The sequence below is a fragment of the Miscanthus floridulus genome, chromosome 16, assembly GCF_019320115.1.
Source record: "Miscanthus floridulus cultivar M001 chromosome 16, ASM1932011v1, whole genome shotgun sequence".
Lineage (NCBI taxonomy): Eukaryota > Viridiplantae > Streptophyta > Magnoliopsida > Poales > Poaceae > Miscanthus > Miscanthus floridulus.
This window is the reverse complement of record NC_089595.1, coordinates 97,200,290-97,221,255: the sequence shown is the minus strand read 5'-3', so window position 1 is coordinate 97,221,255 and position 20,966 is coordinate 97,200,290. Positions and strand designations below refer to the sequence as shown.

General features: G+C 47.5%; 2 pseudogenes; both read left to right on the top strand.

Moving 5' to 3' along the window:
• On the top strand, positions 1 to 2,199 carry LOC136513261 (metacaspase-5-like; annotated as a pseudogene).
• A 346-nt stretch (positions 2,200 to 2,545) lies between these two features.
• Positions 2,546 to 20,134, top strand: LOC136511086 (metacaspase-4-like; annotated as a pseudogene).
• Positions 20,135 to 20,966: the final 832 nt, after the last annotated feature.

Genomic DNA, 20,966 nt, shown 5'->3' with positions numbered 1-20,966 from the left:
GTCCAAAGCCCCACCCACCAGCCAGCCACCACCATCCTCCTCTTCCTCGAAACCGTCGAACGCACGCACCGGCACCGCGCCGCCGCGTAGCCTCGCCTTACCGTCGCCGGCCGCCGATTCGACGCGACGCGGCTTCGAATTCATAAAAGGGACCGATGGCGGTGAAGCGCGCGGTGCTGGTGGGCATCAACTACCCGGGCACCAAAGCGGAGCTCAAGGGCTGCCACAACGACGTTGCTCGCATGCGCCGGTGCCTCGTCGACCGCTTCGGCTTCGACGAGTCCGGCATCCGCGTCCTCATCGACGACGGCTCCGCGCCGCAGCCCACGGGGGCCAACATCCGGCGGGAACTCGCGCGCCTCGTCGGGGACGCGCGGCCCGGGGACCTGCTCTTCTTCCACTACAGCGGACACGGCACACGGCTGCCCGCCGAGACCGGGCAGGACGACGACACCGGCTACGACGAGTGCATCGTGCCCTGCGACATGAACCTTATCACAGGTGTGCGAGTTCTGCCCCTCTGTTGCTTGCTAGTTGCTATGGTGGATTGGTGGGTCGGGCTAATCGAGAAGTGGGGATCGAATTGTAGGTGGGGTTTGAGAATGACAAAATCAGATTGCTATTCGTTTAATCTGTGACTGAACATGATAGCATTGTGGTAATGTAAGTGAATGATTGGGTTGATTCCTACGTGACTATGAATTCATATTGCACAAATTATATTTGAACCAGAAATGGATATGATTTTAGGCCAGTAATAACGAAAAAGATTTCAGATGTCTACTCATAACCAGGGTCTGCATATTCAAAAGATGATGCTAATAATTTAGATCCGCATTATGTGTTTACTTTACCAGAGGAATACTATACATTGTAAATTTCTAGCTTGGGAGTTGAAAATGCAATTCCTGAAAGGCTGAAATTGTTCTGATCACTTTGACAATAGTGAAAAATGTTAACAAAATTTTAAGCATTCTTACAAACAGAGTTTATCTCCTTAGAAAATGTTAGAATTTGGGCCAAAAAGATCAGTTTTAATACATGTCAGCACTCAGCAAACAGCTATGCCTGAATCCAATTGTGTGCCATTTTATCTAGTTCATGTTTGAATGCTCCATTCATAGAGGTTAAAAGAAGTAACTGATGTTCTTTTATGAACTGCAGACCAAGATTTCACGGAGCTTGTGCAAAAAGTCCCCAGTGGCTGTCTCTTTACCATAGTTTCTGATTCGTGCCACAGTGGAGGACTACTTGACAAGACGAAGGAGCAGATTGGCCACAGCACCAAGCAGAACCAGACCCTAGAGCCGTGAACTTGAAGAACGGCCTGCTTCTGACACTAGCTTCCGGGAATTCCTCAAAGATACTGTTCGGGACGTGTTTGAGTCTAAAGGAATTCACCTGCCCCACCGTAGCCATAGCCACCGGCAAGGTCACGGTGACGATGGTGACGAAGAGTCGCGCTACATCAACACAGCTGATGCCCACGTCAAAAACCGGTCGCTACCTCTCTCGACATTGATCGAGATGCTCAAGGAGAAGACTGGGAAGGATGACATTGATGTAGGTTCAATCCGGCTAACACTTTTTAACCTCTTCGGAGACGACGCCAGTCCGAAGATAAAGAAGTTCATGAAGGTCATGCTGAACAAGTTACAGCAGGGACAGCATGGTGGCATTGTGGGCTTCATGGGCGCCCTGGCACAGGAATTCCTGAAAGCAGCTTGATGTCAAGGAAGAAGAGCTCGACCCAGCCATGAAACAAAATGTGCACAGCGACCAAGAGGTGTATGCCGGGACGACGGCGAGGGTGCCAAGCAACGGTGTCTTGATCAGTGGGTGCCAGACCGACCAGACGTCTGCCGATGCGACCACACCGAAGGGTGTGTCCTACGGTGCGCTCAGCAATGCCATCCAGGCCATCCTCGTAGAGCACGGGCCGGTAACAAACAAGGAGCTCGTGCTGAAAGCGCGCAAGATGCTGTCGAAACAGGGCTACACCCAACAGCCTGGGCTCTACTGCAGCGATGAGAATGCCAGTGTGGCTTTTATATGCTGATTCATTGGGTTTGCCCTGTGGATTGCAGTATTTGTAGTATATTGTCACTGTTATGGTGTACGTGTGTGATGGACCAGTGGCTATGTTTTTTGCTGAAATTTGGGAATGGATTGTTTCTGCACAAGATGACATATTTTACTCCCGCTCGAGAACTGCATGTAACGTATGAGTATGAATATGAATGAATTAATGTACTCGTACACGGTGACTCAAGTCTCCAGCGAATAGAAAATAGCAGGGGAATGAACTCTGCACTGCACCTCGCACGAGGGCACCGGCACTCGAGCTCCACCAACTCTGCACTCGAGCTCCACCAACTCTGCACGAGCTGCCAGATCGGCGCCAAAGAAAGGCCAATCGACAACTCGTTGCCGCACGCACCAGCCCGATCGAGTTCCATTCCGGCCGCCATCAGCCCACCACCTCAAGCAAGGAAGCCTAGCTAAGCGCGTCGCTTGCGTGTGCATGCGCGGCGTGACGGCGGCGATGGGGCGGAAGCGCACGGTGCTGGTGGGCATCAACTACCCTGGCCGGGACGACGAGCTGAAGGGCTGCTTCAACGACGTGACGCGCATGCGCCGCTGCCTCGTCGAACGCTTCGGGTTCGCCGAAGCGGACATCCGCGTCCTCGCCGACGCCGACCCGTCCACGCCCGGCGCCCACGGGGGCCAACATCCGGTTGCCCGAATTTTTTACTATTTGATTCTTTTTTCGAAGGTTTCTCACAAATAGACCCCTGGCGGAAAGAATTTCGGAAATGGACCCTTGGCTCGGCGCTAGAGTGACTGGCGTCGAGCTCGGCACCACGGTCACTGGCGCCCAGGTCCTGGGCACGGGGAAATGGCCTGCCAGGGGCTCGACGCCATAATGAATGGCGCCTTCCCCAAGCGTTCTTCCTCTTATTTCTCCTCCGTCTCGGGTTTTTTTCTCGTCACTTCACCCTACCTCACGAATCGACATATTGGACCTTGAAAACCTTGATTTGATCCGTAGATCTTCGAGAGCAAGGTATACTCGCTCACCTCCTTGTTTTTCTCGCATCGATTCGGTACATATTAGTCGGATTTTTGAATCTAAGAATCGTCATCACTTAGGGTTTCATTGTATCCCTCAATATATGTATTATACAACCGTTGGTTGATTCCAAGGCGTGAAAAAAGCTAGCAAACTAAGCCGCATGTAGTTATGTTATGGGTTCATTGTTGTGGATGAAATGAGAAACCCTAGGTTTAGGGTATAATGTTAACTGCTTTTGGTTCTTAGAACGAAATTGATTGTATTGTAGTTATGGTTCTCATTGATATTTTGTTGTGATGTTTTTATTTATGTTTGTTAAATTACATCCTATTTGTTAGATGCAAGAAATGTTTCGGAAGGAGTTTTGGCGAAAACAGGGTCGTCTTCGAGAATTATACCCCGACGCGTCTAGCAAAGATGCCCCCGTTCCTCCTGACCTTCCTATCCCTAACTGTGACTGTGGTTTTCTGGCCCATGTTTTTCAATCGAAACATCCGGACACAGCCGCGCGTTGCTTCTACACATGTAGTCGGTTTAATGTAAGAAATTGTTTGTACTATCTTTTTTCTTTATTTGTTTAAGTATGGTACTAATAATTTGTTGGAATCTCGTTGTATAGGACCATGAGAGGTGCCTTTTCTTTTAGTGAATCGATGGTGCAGACAAGTTTGATCCTAGGTACCTCTTTTTCGACGATTGGTTTAGAGGGAGACATCCACGTGAGCACTTCAAGCGGTGGGTTCCACCCCCCCAAACCCTCCGGCAATGACGGCTAAGGAGAAGCACCTAGCCGCAGTTAGACGACTCGAGGAACCTCCTTTGTGCGATTGCGGAGATCGAGCTGTGATAAACCCTGAGAATACGTTGGAGTTTGTGTGTCCAAACAAGCATGAAGTAAGTGCAAAGTGTATGTGTTAAAATCTTGAGCTATATGTGTTCATGTACTAATATCTCATTATTTAGGTGTATTCAATGGCGAAGTGTCGTTTCAAGGAGTGGTTGTATGGTCCTAAGAACCAATGGCCGGAAGAACCGCGGAGGGTTAAGGAAAAGAAGAAAGAACGGGTAATCTACAAAGCATCTCCTGTCATGTGCGAATGTGGTGTAAAATCCAACTATGGCCTAGTCTCTTCGGAGCTTGGAATAGGTCATTATTGCGGCCATATGATTGAGTATGATGAGGTTCGTTATTTTTCTGGTAAACATGAAATCGTATTTTGTTTGTTTTGCTAAGACATATATGATATAATATTTGTTTTGAACAGAGCACTAGGAAATGCAGTTGGGAATGTTATGATGGTCAAGCTAAGTTCTTGGATGAACTGAAGAAGAGGCAAGTAATTGCACGGAAGAGGGGATATGGATCTGACTACGTCAACCTATTCGTTAAACATCACAAAGAAAAGATGCGTGAGTTTGCTAGACAACGCGGTATTTATAACCCGATCGATGTTGGGCTTAACAAATGGGAATTGGAGAGACGGACGACGTTAGAGGAGGAGAGGGCAAAGAATGAGGCAAGGGAGGAGACAAGAGTACAGATGCAGGTCTTGAACGAGCATGTTGCTACATTATATGCTGTGAGTGCTTGAAAACTTTTTTTTCATTGCCTGGTTTTAAATGTAATATTATCGAGTTGCTAACTGATTGCATTTTATATATCAAGGGATTAGTTGCAGCGGGGAACATGCTGCAGAGGTGGCTCGTGCAAGGTATGAGGAGAAGAAGTTAGATGGCCATAGATCACGAGCTGGTCGCACCGTTCAATCACCGATTGTGTTGTGTGATGATGGAGACGAGGATGAGGACGACACTAGCAGACTGAGTGAGTTCATTGCTCTAGCAGAGGCGGGCATATAGGCACAGGAGACTGAGGACGACACTAGCAGACTGAGCGAGCTCATCTCTCTAGCAGAGGCGGGCATTCAGGCGTAGGAGGCTGACGACGACACTGGCAGACTGAGCGAGCTCATCGCTCTAGCAAAGGCGGGCTTATAGGCAGAGGAGGATGACAACGCATTCTTCACTCAGGCCGTAGCGGCTGCAGATGAAGCGGAGGCCGCTTACTACAAGCGATAGGTAGGTTAGAGCAACACAGTTGAGCCTAGCCACAGCAACAGGGTTGTAGTAGAGGACTGGTACTCGGATGATGAGTTGCTTACTCAATACGTTTCAGATTGAGGATTTGGAAGTGCATTTGCCCATATGTCTACTGTCGGCACTTAGTTGTAGTATTAATATGTTGTGTAATGTGACATAGTATTGAACTTTTCATTATGTGGTTGTTTTCATTATCAATGGTCTTAATATTCCGCTTAATGATACGGACGTATTTCCATTTGAACACGTGCTGCAAAAAACAGTTAACGACATACGGCATTATAGAAATCAACACACGAAACACATTAAATGGCATGTGACTACATGTACTGAACCTGGGTACATAGTTTTCTTTTACTAAACCTAACATGCCTTAGGTAATTAAACCATGCCTTCGGTAATTAAACCTAACATGCCTTAGATAATTCAACTTGGGGTTCTCCATAAGAAAAAGATAAAGTCATCCTGGTAGTGTGGCCACATAGCAAATTGTGTTGCACCTTCTCCATAGTAGCCTCCCGTTGTTGGTGGTGGTGGTGGCGGGGGTGATGGGGGAGGCCTCTTTTTCTTGTGGTTAGGGCAGGTGCAATATGGATCATTGCAGAGTGCCTCCTGTGAATTGGCACCATTATTGTTGTCGTCCTGTTCGTCGTCCTTGTAACCGCTGCTAACTTCCCTTTCTAGATCAAAGATACGGTCTTGTAGGTAGTAGATGTACTCCGCATGCGGATAAATAGGTCGAGGATCGACCCACCTACTGAACCCATAGTTTTCTTCGGCCAAGGAAGACTACAAAAAGTATGTCGTGTAAGTGATATACAAGACAAACATATTGAAGAAACAAATGGTAATAGCAATTACCCATGCTCGCGGGCATTTGAAGAAATGACGACCTCCATCTATTCCCTCGGTGAACATCTGCACTAGGCAGTCCTCACCATGCATGCATTTTGGCCACTCTTCTTTCCTTTCATCATATTCTCTCAGTGGTGCCTTTTTGGTGAAATCACTTTTGCTCTCAACTGGGAACCTCTCATAAAGAACTTCCTAAAAGAAATCGGGACCAAGAGGACCCTCCCACCCCCAGGTAGTTTTCTTCCCCTTTCCTCTTCCTCTGGACAACCCTCCAGACATTGGTACTACAACAAAAGCAAATGTTGAGGAGTGTTCTTCTTCCTTGTTGTTTGTGTGAATGAGAGGGAGTGAGTGGTTATTTATAGGTTGAGATGAGGAATGGAGGCCTGCCAATGTGCCATGTCAGCGATCCGTGTGCCTCTTCACCTCAGCCCTTGGATCAAACAGTCATAAGATGGATGGTGGAGATAGAGTTTAGTTGTGCTTCCTTGCATGTTGTCCATGCATCTGAAAGGTCTATATCAGTGATGTGATAATTCGATGCTGTCCGTGTATCTGAAAAGTCTATGTTTATTGTCTGAAAAGCATAGATTCGTTCACTGTTGCTTGGTAATCCTAGATTCTTCTACATAGCGTATGTACAAATATTCCTGGATTATACACGTAATAAATTTATAGTTAATTTGTGTACTACATTTGTGCCTTTGTACAAGTATAGTATGATTAAAGGTTCACGCAAAAAATTCGCAATATACAGTCTTGTATTAGGAGCATCCACAGTTACAAACAGAGACATCAATATATATTCTAAACATTTAATCATCCAACAAGCATAATGCAACCACAACGAATATCACAACCAACATAATATGTCATGCAAAGTCCAAATAGTCCACAATGTCCATACAGTCTCAAATAGTTAAAGAAAAGTAAATACAAAATTCACAATAGTTCATAGTAACACCTACCGCGTCCCTCACTATCTCCTACTCTTGCCCCTACCCTTGTGACCCAGAGCGCTGGTGCCTGGAGTGTAAGGGTCACACGGACGGCGTCGCCTAGTGCCTAGAGGCGGTGTAGGATGAGTCGATGGAGCGTCATGGAGCTGAGAGGGCCCAAGCTCATCGTGCCTCTTGTCCATGTCATCGTTGTCATCGGCCTCCTCGTCCTCCTCCCCGTCCCCTGTAGCTGCTTGACTAGAGGAACCCAAGGCTCCTCTTCCTGCGGAAGGATCGTACACGTCATGCGTCATGTTTGTCCTGCAACCACAACGACCAGCCGCACGGCGTAGACGACGTGACAGCCTCTGTTGTACAAAACTATGTTAACTAAAAGAATATAACGTATTAATGATTTGTTTGAAAGAATATTTTTAATCTTACATCTAGGAAGCCAAATATGTAGTCATCATTGACTCTCGGCCGAACACGCTCGATCTCTTCAACTGAGCTTCTCAGTGTATTGCCCTGCAACAAAGTTTTCAATAATAAGACTTCTGAACAGATAGCATTTAGTTTTGTTTTCTTTTGTACAAGAATGTAACTTATTATAAGGGTTATACGGCTCGAAGGTTGCAATAACTACAATAGATAACTCCTAATGTCAGTCCAAGAACGCCTAATGTATTGTTATATAACTAAACGTAACAAAATAAGGCGATTGGCTTACCACTCTGTCCAAGATCGGTCCTGTCTACACCTGCCTTCCTGCACGAGTGGACCGGTCGTACGTCGTGTCTTCATCGTTGGAGGACTTGATGTCGGCGTAGTCAGTTTCGGTCCACTGTAGCCTGAGCCTGCACCTTGTTGAACGCTGGTACCAAGCTTGGTACCACCTGAACTCACGGTTCGTGTGCGGCTCGTTGTTGTCGTCTAGGTTGTCGTGCATCTCCTCCCATTCCTCAATGTAGGACTGGTGGTGCCTCTCCCAGTCAAAAATCTTCTTGTTCCTCTAACGATCCAACCTGCACGTATGTCATCGTTACATTAATCCACGTACGTGGCACCATATTATAAGAAATGGACCATCATCATGAGACATTTGAAATATCAAAACACTTACTTGTGTAAGTCAACGCCAGTTAAGAACAGAGGCATAGGCCAAAGCTGTCTCACTCCAAATTGGCGTGCAACCCTATCTGGCAGGTGGTACTCGACAACATAGAAGCATATTAGAGGGCACCTCATCCTATAGAAGTAGTCGTCGGCCCCACATACGTTGCTCAGCTGAAAAGGAAGTGCGTCCTCTCCACCATATGGCTCCCACTCCACCTGCATCATGTCCAAATAAGATGTTAGATGGTATACTAATCCTTTTAAAAGCAGCATGGAAAATAAAATTTACTTACACTAGACGCCGTCAGCGAATCTAGCTCGTTCGTGTACTCAATGTATGCCCGGTCTATCCTCGTGTGCGGAACCCTGACCTGGTCTCAAAGGTACGCCCACGTCGGCTGGCGACTTGGAGGCTGACCTTGGAACCACTCACGACGAGCCAGTACCTCTAGATGACCAACTGGAAAACGAGCCCACATCCACAGCTGTAACAGGTACACACATCCACCAAGTGACGGGTTCGCCGTAGACCGACGACACCCCTCGCACAGCTGCCGGTATAGAAAACACAAGACTACAGAGCCCCAGCTATACTGACCCGCCTGGTCCTAGTCACTGAGGTAGTGGATCCACATCCATGACGCATTGTCACCTGTCGCGTCGGGAAAGAGAACGCAAGCAAAAAGGTGTAGGATCCACGCCCGGCAGTAGTACCCAACCGTCTCCTCATCTGCCTCCTCAGGACACTGTGCAAACTCTGTACGTAGCCATGAGATGGGAACTCCAGAAGTGCGAGCCCCTTGCTCGCCAAGCTCGCGCCCAAGGAAGGCCTCCACTCATGCTCTCCAGCCCTCTGACCTGCACTGCCCAGTGACTGGGTTTCCATGAATCCTTAGGCCTAACATCTTCTGACAGCCCTGAAGTGAGACTGTCATCTCCCCGAAAGGTAGGTGGAAGCTGTGAGTCTCCGGCCGCCACCTATATTTAAGACCAAGCAAGATTACTTGTCAAAAAGTCAATCGCATGAACAAATGGCCATGAATGGAGGCAATGATTCACTTTAATACCTGTCTACCAACGCAGTTATCGCCGCTGAGTTGAACTTGGGCAACCCACGACAAACCTAAAAGGAGATGACATCGAGGCCAGCTCTTTGTAGGAAAGGAGTGTACCTATCGTCGTACCGAATGTCCAAGAACCCACTGTGGGTCCTAGAATGAAGGTGCGGAAGGTCCTGCATCGAATATAACTTAGTCACATGTTACTTCACGAACACATGTACGGATAAAACTTATAGATTATTACCTACCCCAGCGCAACGATACGTCCTCGGTGGGTCTCCTCGTACGTCGGGTCGAGCAGGTGGAATTGCTCCATCCTACAAAAAAAGTGAATGAATTAGAATTGCAATGTACAATGAAACATGAACTTATAAATGTATAAGTAATTGACACAAATACAAGCATAAATTGAGACATGCATAATTAAATATATGATAAGACAAATATAAAATAATACTATAAACCAATAGTCCTACCTCACTAATCTGCCAACGGCAACTTCATGAGTTGTGGCCAAGTCTACCGCACTTGCCGCACTCGTACTGCTCGGGATCAGTAACAAATGGAGTTCCTCTCCCACGCCTAGTTCTTCTGGGTATCTAATCCATAACCATCCTATGCCTCGTCCTCTGCCTTGATCCACGCTTGTTCCAATGGTAAGCTGGATCCGCAATGTACTTCGGCCCATCATATGGAGGCCACTCTCCAGGGTCCCGGAAAGGCACGAAGCGGGGGCTCCATGTGTTCACAAGCGTGTTGACATTGAACTCGTGAGGTATCCTCCTCTTGATATTATAGTTGTGATGCCTAGCTGCTGCCACCAAATGCGAACATACAAAGTGGTATTGCCTTGGTTTACCACAAGTGCACTTGAAATCTTAGAGGACAACCACATGTATCCTCAACTCTCGGACCTCGCCATCGGACGTTGTACCGCCCCTATGCTTGACCTGATAAGTCCCTGTGGTGTGGTCAAAGCATGCAACCTCATGTGTGCCAGCCCTTTCTCTTGCCTTCTCTAGGTGTGCCTTTGGTTTCGGAGCCCATATCTCTCCATCACTCCTCAACTGCAATGCATGGGTGTGTCTATCGTTGAACCAGGTAATAAGCTTATAGAAGGTGAATTGAACAATTGCATTCACGGGCATACCACATATCCCCAATAGCAACTTATTGAATGACTCTGCCATGTTGCTGCACTGAAACTCGTACCTCCAGCCACCGTCGTCATGAGCTGTCGTCCATTTCTCCAAATCCCTCATCAAACCTGTGAGCCATTGTCTACCTTCTGCATTTGATGCGGTTCTGACCTGCTCCAACTTTTCCCTAAAGTACTTGTCCTCAAGCTATCGAGCAGCCTCCTGGAATAGATCAAAGTTTTTCTTGACACCGTCCTTCCGTAGTAGATTCTCGGCAAGGTGTCGAGTACACCAACGATGGTGCAAAGGTGCATACCCCTCTAACTGCTCTCGCACGGCATTAAGTATGCCCTAATGCCTATCAGATATGATGCCAACCTCCCTACCAGGGCCAACTACGTGTATCCGGACTAGCCTCAAGAACCATCCCCAACTGTCATTGTTCTCCTTCTCAACCAAAGCAAATGCCAAAGGAACCAACTTGTTGTTCGCGTCATAGGATATGGCTATAAGAAGTGTGCCCTAGTATTTGCCAATCAAGAACATACCATCAATGGAGAAGACGGGACAACAGTGCCTAAAGGCCTCGACACACTGAGAAAAGCACCAGAAGGCACGAAAAAATATCTGCCTCCATCCTTCCATGCATTAGGTTTTGGGATGTACTCATAATGCATGCCTGGATTCACCGCTTTGATTGCATTGAAAAGAACTGGCAGCTGCTCATACCCATCCTCCTAGTCCCCATATATCATCTTCCACACTCGCTGCTTAGCCCTCCATGCTTTACCATAAGTTATCACATATCCTCCATACAACGCCTCAACGGTCCTGATAATTGTTCTTACCTTCATGTTGGGTTCTCCCTACAAAATTCCCATCAACCGCATGGCAATGAGGGTAGATGGCAACTGTCGATGCCTCAGTGTCAGCTCATGGTCAGCATAATTGTGTGGCCCAACAACTTTTGTGATCTTCTATTTTCCGGTCATCTGTTGCTTCCTTGCACAAACCCTCCATGGGCAGCGTTTCTTGTCACACACAACTGTGTAACAGCGCTCCACATATGAATGCAATACCCTGTAAGGCCTCTTTCGTATCACTGCAAAAGCCTGCAACCACCTCTTCAAAGTAGGGAGGTCATTGAACACCCTCCCCTCCTCAATTACCATGTTAGGACCGGCCTCAGGAGCTTCTAGGAGCTCATCATCACGTCCTTCTGCAAACGCTAGATCGGAATGAGCAAGATCACTAAACTCATGAACTCTAGGATCACGGCGGTCGAGAAAGATACGCCTCATCATCTCAACATCACTCTCCGTCAGCTCTCCAACAGGAGGATCATCATCAGAATCAAGAGCCCTAGCCATCTCATATGGCTCCGAATCATTCATAATTTCAACATTATTAGAGCCACGAAATCCATCTCCAAAGTGCACCTGCGTAGCAACATGGGGCACATCCATATTCTCAGGAATGTCTCCTGCAACGTCATTACAGAAATGAGGAAAGAATGAAAGAAATAGATGTAAGGAACGGGATAAGCTCCCAAAAACCATGCGGTTAAGACACTTACTCAGATGATTTTGTGTCAAAGGGATCTCATAAGGAGGATCTGCCACGAAAACATGAGTATGACAACCATCTCCAAATAACGCATTAGGGGCAGATTGAGCATCAGGAACCATAGGCGCAATCTGCACATGCAGGTAAGGTTCCGGAATGGGAGGGTCGATGTGTGCCGGATGATCCATTGCTAGGGTAAACCCATGAGGGATTGGATCAACTAACACCCGACGAACAACCACATCTAAACATTGCAACTGGCTCTTCATAGCCGATCTCACATAGTTGTCCCACTGATCCGCACAACCAATTGAGATCATTCGCCTGAAGATGTTCGGAGGACAACCTAGGTGCAGTACACCATCAACTGCAATGTCATCAACTCCAAAGCAATGCAGCTCCTCCCGAGCCCTTGCAACCATCTCACTAAATGAAGGCCTATCATTGAATAGCACAAGCACGCTTTGCATGTCAAGAAACTCAACATATCCATAATGATCGCTTTCAACCGTGCCTCCATGATATATGGTCACTAGGTTGTCCATCTATTTCAAAAACGTAACAAAACACATGTCCTTTAGTCCAAAATAGACGATAGATAGCACCTAACAAGTACTTTCTAACTACAAACTAAGTAATCATGATAATAACTACGTATATATTTATAGTGTACTCACTAAATAGCTAGATCATATGTAGTTAACTACAAATATAACTACATATCTAAGTAGCTATCTAACTATATCTATTTACCAATGTATCTATGTTTCTATCTATCTACATATATATCTCACTAAATCAACTAACTAAGTCATCACAGTATAACTAGTAAATAACAAACACCAACTAAATAGGTACATTGCATATTCATATTTTTTACCTTTCTGGGTCGACGGACGATGGGCGTAGGTCAAGGCGAAGATCCGGGCCTGTGGTGGCGTGGCCAACGACAGAGGTGGCGCGCGGCGGTCGCGGGGTGCCCGGCGCTTCGCGCGGCAAGACCGGCTCGACGGGCGCAGGAGGCGGGGCGAGGCCGACGGTGGAGGGGGCAAGGCAGGGCGAGGCCGAGGCCACCGGTGGAGACAAAGGCGAGGACAGCGGAGGAGGGCGTGGCGGCTCGGTGCTGCAGCCAACCAACGGGCAACAGCGTGAGGGCACGACGACGCGGTGCGGGCTCGGGCAAGGGAGTAGCGGCGGCGGCGTGGCGCGGCGAGGGCACGGGCTCGACCGCTGGAGCAGCAGCGGCATGGGAGGGCTCGGCCATGGCGCGGGCGGGCGCGGCGCGGAGCGTGCTCGGCACGGGCAGGCGCGGTGCGGCGCGGCATGGGCATGCTCGGCGCGGGTGGGCGCGGGCGGCGTGGCGTGGCGCGATGGCGCGGGCGGGCGTGGGCGCGGGCACGACGGTGGAGCGGCGACGGCGCGGGCAGGGGCGGCTAGGGTGAGATGGAGAAGAAGAAAGGTGGGGCGGTAGATATTTAGGGGGCTCGGCGCCAGAGTGACTGGCGCCGAGCTCGGCGCCAAGATCTACGGCGCCGAGCTCAGCGCCAGTCACTCTGGTGCCGAGCCCCTGGCAGGCCATTTCCCCATGCCCAGGACCTCAGTGCCAGTGACCGTGGCGCCGAGCTCGGCGCCAGTCACTCTGGCGCCGAGCCAAGGGTCCATTTCCAGAATTCTTTCCGCCAGGGGTCTATTTGTGAGAAACTTTCGAAAAAGGGCCAAATAGTAAAAAATTCGAGGCAGAAGCTCGAGCGGCTTGTTGGGGACGCCCGGCCCGGGGACACGCTCTTCTTCCACTACAGCGCCCATGGGATGCAGCTGCCGCCGAGATCGGTGAGGACGACGAGTGCATCGTGCCATGCGACGACAACCTCATCAAAGGTGCGGCGGGCTCTGCCTGTACTACCCGGAGTTTGTTGTGTAGTTCTGTTACAACTCAATTAACTAGAGTTGTGGTCTGGGAGTTGCTATATTTTTAGTGTCTGAATTTCTAGAATTTTTCCAAATTTAGGATATTTTATACCCAAATTTATATTTAAATTTATGGGGTTATTTGTTTTTAATAATGTGTAAATTTAAGGGTCGCTTTAGATTATTTTTCCATAGTGTTACTTTATTTTTTATATAAACAACAGAGGTGTTTGTCTTAATTATATGAAAATTTAGGGGTTTTAGATTATTTTTTTCTAGGGTAAAGTACGTTTTTTCAACCCTCAACTTACACAAGAGTATGAATTTAACTCTCAAACTATGAAATCAGACAATCTACACCCTCCAACTTACAAAACCATGCACTTTACCCCCTTGCCCTGTTCCACACTGGTTTTGCGCTGAACGGGTCATCTAAAAGGGCCGTGCAAAGATGCCGGCCCATTCACTCCCGTCCCTGCTGCCGACCCCCACGAAGAACCCTAGACCAAGCAGCAGCTGCCCGACAGGAGACGGCGCCTCTGCTTGCTTCCCTCCGACGCCGCCCCACTGTCTTCCTTGCGGCATCGCCCCACCGTGCTCCGTGCCGCGTTGCCCCACCATCCTCCGCTCCTCCCCTCGCTTCCCCCCGACACAGCGGCCTAGTGGCAGCGGGTACGCGCGTGCCGTGCGCGCTACGCGGTGGCCGAGCGCCAAGCGGCGTGCGACGGCAGGGGCCTGGCGTGCAGCGGTGGGTGGTCGGTTGGCCGAGGACAGGCTGCGCGCTGCTGGTGCGGTGGCACCGGGAATCCATGATTACTCCAATGCTCTACTGCTGCTGATTTCCTATCGTCCAGCTGAGGCAAGCACTCCAATGCGTGGTGCCAATGTTCGTTCCATGGCCGGCAGCGATTTCCTCGTGGAGTTGATGTAGTTCAAGCGTTAAGGGTTAAGGCACAGAGGTGAGTTGGCTGTCCCTTTCCTCCTTGGAATCATCATTGTGGTGGTAGTAGTTGTCAGTACGCATGGATTTCGAAGGAATCACTTGTGCATAGGGATTGTGGATTAGATTAGGGTTTAGGGTGATGGTACTTTAGAGTAGTTTATGCATAGGGATTTGGTAGTGTTGTTTAAATCTTAGGGATCGGTAGTGCAGAGTAGTTTATGCATCAGCAATTGCTTAATGCGGCACAGTTTGGTGGATTTTGAGCTATTTTAATCCCTCTTGTTGTCTCTAGATTCGTTGTTTATACATTTCTTTTTGGTTTGTTTACATAGGACACATGGATTGGTTGGAGAAGCTGAACATTAGGTTCCATTACAATGGGGAGTTCCTTCATAATGGGAAGAAAATGCACTATTGTGGAGGAACCATGGCCACATCCTACATTGACCATGACAAAGTATCCCTTCCTGAATTACTTGGGCATCGGAAGGACCACTGCACTGTTTTGGATGGCACCCTGTTGCACTGGTTAATTCCAGGGAGGGAACTGCACAATGGATTGCGAGTACTAGTTGATGACAAGGCATGCCTAGATATGTTGAGATGCACCGATGATGGATTTTTTGCAGAAGTATATGTTGAGGCACCTGCTGCACAAGAAATATCAGATGATGAGGCTTGCAATGGCAGTGAAGATGAAGAAAGTGATTATGAGGATGAGATGGATGCTCTGAAGATGAAGCAGACATGGAAGATGAAGAAGAAGCACTACCTGAAGATGTTGACTTGGGGTCTACAACAAGACATATCGTGCCATATAGTCCTCGATCTGGAGTCATTGTACACAATCAAATAAAAACGGGTCCTGATGGCAATGCTTGTCCTGGTCATGGTGCTGCCAGCAATCCTGCTGATGAGATATCAAGCACTGATAGTGAATTCCTTGCTGGAGATGATAGCAGCTCTGAAGAAGATGAAGAAGCCAAAGAGATACTTTGGGAGGTTCAAAGAATTCAAGAAGAAGTTGAGTTCTGGTCAAACAGCACAGCTAGATGACATATTTGTTGGGGTACAACAACACAAACTAGAGATTGCACTGTTATAGAGGATGAAGGCAATGTAACCCCTTATGCCAAGAGTAGTGATGAAGATGAGTCATTTGAGGACTTGGGAAGTGATGTCGATGGACTTGTTACAAAGGAGAGCAAGTACCCAAGGTTTAGCAAGAAAGATCCAGTACCCAAGTTTAGTTTGGGGATGAAGTTCAATGGTAAAAGACAGCTCAAGAAAGTTGTCATTAAGTATGCTTTAGCTGAGAGGAAGGTGATCAAGTTTATCAAAGATGAGGGTGACAGAGTGAGAGCAAAGTGTGACTGGCCAACTTGTCCCTGGGTTTGTTTGTTGACCACAAATTCCACTACAACTAGTTAGCAGATTTCAAGCTACAAGTGTGAACATAGCTGTCCACCAAGGAGAGATAACAAAATGGTCACTGGAAGGAGAATAGCAGAGAGATGTGAGAAGATGATAAGAGCAAATCCAACTTGGAGTCTTGAAGCTATGAAGGTTACAGTCCAAGAGGAGATGTTTGCTGATGTTAGCATTGCAAAGCTCAAGAGGGCAAAGAAAATTGTATTACAGAAGATGCTTGATGCCACAAAGGGTCAGTACCAGAGGCTTTTTGATTATCAGTTGGAACTGTTGAGAAGCAACCCAGGCAGCACTGTGATAGTGAAGGTACAAGAAAGGATGCCTATATTTGAGAGGATGTATATATGCTTAGATGCTTGCAGGAAAGGATTCTTGGCAGGCTGCAGGAAAGTAGTGGGTCTTGATGGGTGTTTTTTTCAAAGGCGCCACCAATGGTGAGCTTCTATATGTTGTTGGAAGGGACGCGAACAATCAAATGTATCCTATTGCATGGGCAGTTGTCGAAAAAGAGAACAATGACATTTGGGTCTGGTTTTGTGACATATTGTTCAGAGATTTATCAGTTGGTAATGGGAAAGACTGGGTGTTCACCTCTGATCAGCAGAAGGTATGATATTCTCAACTATTCATTTTTTCCAACCCTACTACAGTAATTAGTAGTGTTAATCTCATATGGTTTATTGTACACAGGGAATACTTAATGTTGTATAGCACTGGGCTCCTTTGGCGGAGCATAGGAATTGTGCAAGGCACTTGTTTGCCAACTGGAGGAAAAAGTTCAAGAAGAAGGAATGGTAGAAGAGATGGTGGAAATGTGCTAAAGCATCATGCCCACTTTTATTCAACATGGCAAGGGCTAGACTGGCACAGTTCACTAGAGAAGGAGCACATGCACTGATGAACATAGATCCAAGTCATTGGAGTAGGGCATGGTTCAGGTTAGGCACTTACTGTGACTCAGTAGACAATAACCTTTGTGAATCGTTCAATAAATGGATAGTGGAGGCCAGATTCTACCCTATCATCACCATGCTTGGAATGATTAGAAGGAAGGTAATGGTGAGGATCCAAGAGAATAGCACCAAAGTTGATAGATGGCCCACTATGATCTGTCCAAACATCCTTAAGAAGCTCAATGTGTACATCACTCAGTCTGGTTTTCTGTCATGCAATTAGTAATGGTAATGACAAGTATGAAGTAGTGCACTATGACCATAGGTGGACTGTGGATCTTACTGCAAGAACATGTAGTTGCAGGTACTAGCAACTGGCTGGTTTGCCATGTCCACATGCAATAAGTTGCATTTACTTCATCACACATTGCCTAGAAGACTACATAGCACCATGCTTTTCAGTTACTAAATTTAAGAAAACCTATTGTCACTACCTGCAACCAGTAGAGGGAATGCACAACTGGCCCATCTCAGAAAGGGAAAAGCCTCTAGCTCCACCATATGTTAAATTGCTAGGTAGGCCCAAGAAAGTGAGAGTCAACTGAGAAGCCTAAACCCAATAGGATATCCAAGGTAGGCACAGTTATTAGACGTAGAAATTGCAAAGGAGTTGGGCACAACAGAAAATCATGTGCTAAGAGAAATGGAATGTCAACACCTGATGGTCCTTCTAAATCTGCAACTGTGAGAATGTCAACACCTGTTGGTCCTTCTAAATCTGCAACTGTGAGAATGTCAAGTGGACAACAAAGTTGTTCTACTGCAAGAGTTGTAGGCAACAGTAGAAAAAGAAGTTCTCACTTGACCACTTCAACGGAAACCTCTCAGGTTAGTCTACATTCTTTCAACAATGCACAACGTTTCTTTTGCATTTAACAAAATGTAATCATTCACTCAATCTTATTTGTTTATAGCCACAAAAAAAGAGAAAGGAGTCCATTGGCATAAATAAGGGAGTGTGACAAGAACTAGTGCAGTAGCTAAAGTTTCTACAGACAAAGGAGGATCTGCTACACTAATCCTCAAGGCACAATTACCAATATCTCAAGCAAGCTCTAGTGTCACTGTACATATAAGCTCTGGATCAGCCTCTGCAAAAGTCAGGGCTCAAGAACCATCAAAGAGAAAGAAAAAAATGCCGGCAAAGTTCCAGCAGTACCTGATGCTTCCTCCTACTGCTGGTGCTGCTTCATCATCCGGGAGTGGCAGGAAGATATGATGCTATGACTTAAGTGTTTGGTCTGTTACTATGCTATCCATGTGTATGTCAGAACTCTGTTAGTCATATGTTGGCTTATTTAATTATGGGACCCTTTAACTATTGGCCTATGTGTGAAGACTTGTTATTGCCATGTTGTTGGCTTATGGAATTTGTATTTTGAGATCTCATATGCCATGTTGTTGGCTTCAATTACTATTCTGTTATCCATATTGATGTCAATGTTATTTATGATGCCCTTCAGCGCTTTAACTATTGGCCTATGTGTGAATGGGCCGGCCTCTTTGCACGGCCCTTTTAGACGACCCGTTCAGCGCAAAACCAGGGTGGAACAGGGTAGGGGGTAAAGTGCCTGGTTTTGTAAGTTGGAGGGCGTAGATTGTCTGGTTTTATTGTTTGAGGGTTAAATTCATACTCTTGTGTAAGTTGAGGGTTGAAAAACGTACTTTACCCTTTTTTCTAATAGCATAGGTGGGTAGGTTAGATGAGATTAGAGAGTACTTTATCTTGGTTTTCAAATAGTATGGGTGGGTAATGTGGATAGATGTTTATGGGCTATATTTTCATAATGACATATATAAATGTGATTAGGAAATCCAACTAAGTATTGTATAGTTTTATAAGATATATCTTTCACCCAAACACGCCTCAGGATTCAGACTTGAATAGGATACTACTGGTGTTGCTGATTCAGGTGTGTTCGGCTGAGCTTTCTGCTGCTGCAGCTGCAAGCCTGCAAAGCACCGACTAGCCACAAATGAACAACATCAGAGATCGTGTAGAAGGAGAACAGCATTACAGCAGCAAGATTTTCCTTGTCAGTTCTCTCACTTTTGAAGATGATACTAATTTTCATGCATGTACGAACTGCAGACCAAGATTTCAAGGAACTCGTGGCAAAAGTCCCAGATGGCTGCATCTTCACCATAGTTTCAGACTCGTGCCACAGTGGCGGGCTGATCGACAAGGCCAAGGAGCAGATTGGGAACAGCACTCGGCAGAACAAAACCGAGCACCCGGCCGAGCGAGTCACGCGGCATCCTTTCGGTGCCTGTGCCTTCCTCCTACGGATCGTCCATGGCGTGTTCGATTCACTGGGCATCCACCTGCCTCGCCTCGTCCAGAGTGGAGGAACGGAGACGGACACCAAGGCAGGGGCAAGCGCACACGCCGCCAGCATCAAAAGCCGATCGCTGCCTCTGTCGGCGTTCATCAAGATGCTCCGGGAGACCACCGGCGAGGACGACGTCGGCGTGGGCACGATCCGGACGACGCTGTTCCGTCACTTCGGCGACGACGCGAGCCCCAAGATCAAAAAGTTCGTCCAGGTCATGGCAGGCAAGCTCCGGCAGGATGCCAAGCTGGAGGGGAACGAGGCGGGAGGACAGGTGGACACCCTCGACCTCGATGGGGCCCTGGAACAAGATCAGGCGCACGGCGGCGGCGTCAAGGAGGTGTACGCCGGCACCACGGCGAGCGCGCCGCCTATGCCTCGCAATGGCGTTCTGATCAGCGGCTGCCAGACGGACCAGACCTCGGGGGACGCCACCACGGCGGAGGGCGTGTCCTACGGCTTGCTCAGCAACGCCGTCCAGACCATCCTCGCCAGGAAGGGAAGAACATTGTATGAGCGACGGGCGCACGGTGCGGCTGCTGCTCCCCTCGGCCGGATGGACGCCACGTATACGCGCCTTGCATCGGACGGCAGCCAGAAACTAGGCGGCTTGCGTGTGTTCCCGTCGGCTCCGCATCGGCTGACGACGGCACCAAATCGGCTCGTTTCAGTCGTGTTGAGGAATATTGAACGACGCGACCCGAAGTCACGTTGAATACGGCCGCCGCCGCCACTGATCAGTGCCTTGCCCTAGACAAGTTGCCGCCGCCGCCACCGTCTTCGTGGATGAACCAGTAGACTCCATGGATGACGTTGGGGGCCAAGGAGGGATCGCAGCTGTTGACCCGATGGGATCTTCTTCTGCCATGGAGGATTCATGTGCATTAGAAATTGATGCTGCTGCTGCTGGTCGTCGCGAAGACGAACAGGTAACACAGGCGCTGGTTATCTGTTCGAGTTGATGGGGGCTTTTCTTTTCTTTTCTTTTCTTTTGATGAAACAAATGCATTTTCTTCTATATTTCACAGAACACCACGGTTATGGCCGGTGTACAGACCATCGGCACCATTTCACACACTTCTGCACCCATGGAGATTGAAGCACTTGATGAGGTAAAAAATCATATAAGTAACAAATTTGTCAGAACATATGATATTTTGTTTTTATTATAGTACACCTTCAATTAGCAATTGATTTGCAGGAGGTGGTTAATAAATCTAGGCAAAATTTGATTATTCCTGAAGTTGGAATGACTTTTCAATCCGAGGAAAAAGCTTATGAGATGTACAACACCTATACTAGCAAGATTGGATTCAGTGTTAGAAAGAGCAGGACAAAGCACTGTAAAGATGGTAGTTTATCTCAGAAATATATGGTTTGCAGTAGCCAAGGACAACGAGAAAATGAGTCATCACAAAAGGACATTACAAGGACGGGTTGTGATGCTCGTGTTCAGTTTAGTATCAGCAAGGAGGAGATTTGGACAGTGCAAAAGGTCATACAAGAGCACAATCATTATCTTGCTAGTCCAAATAAGTCACACAAGC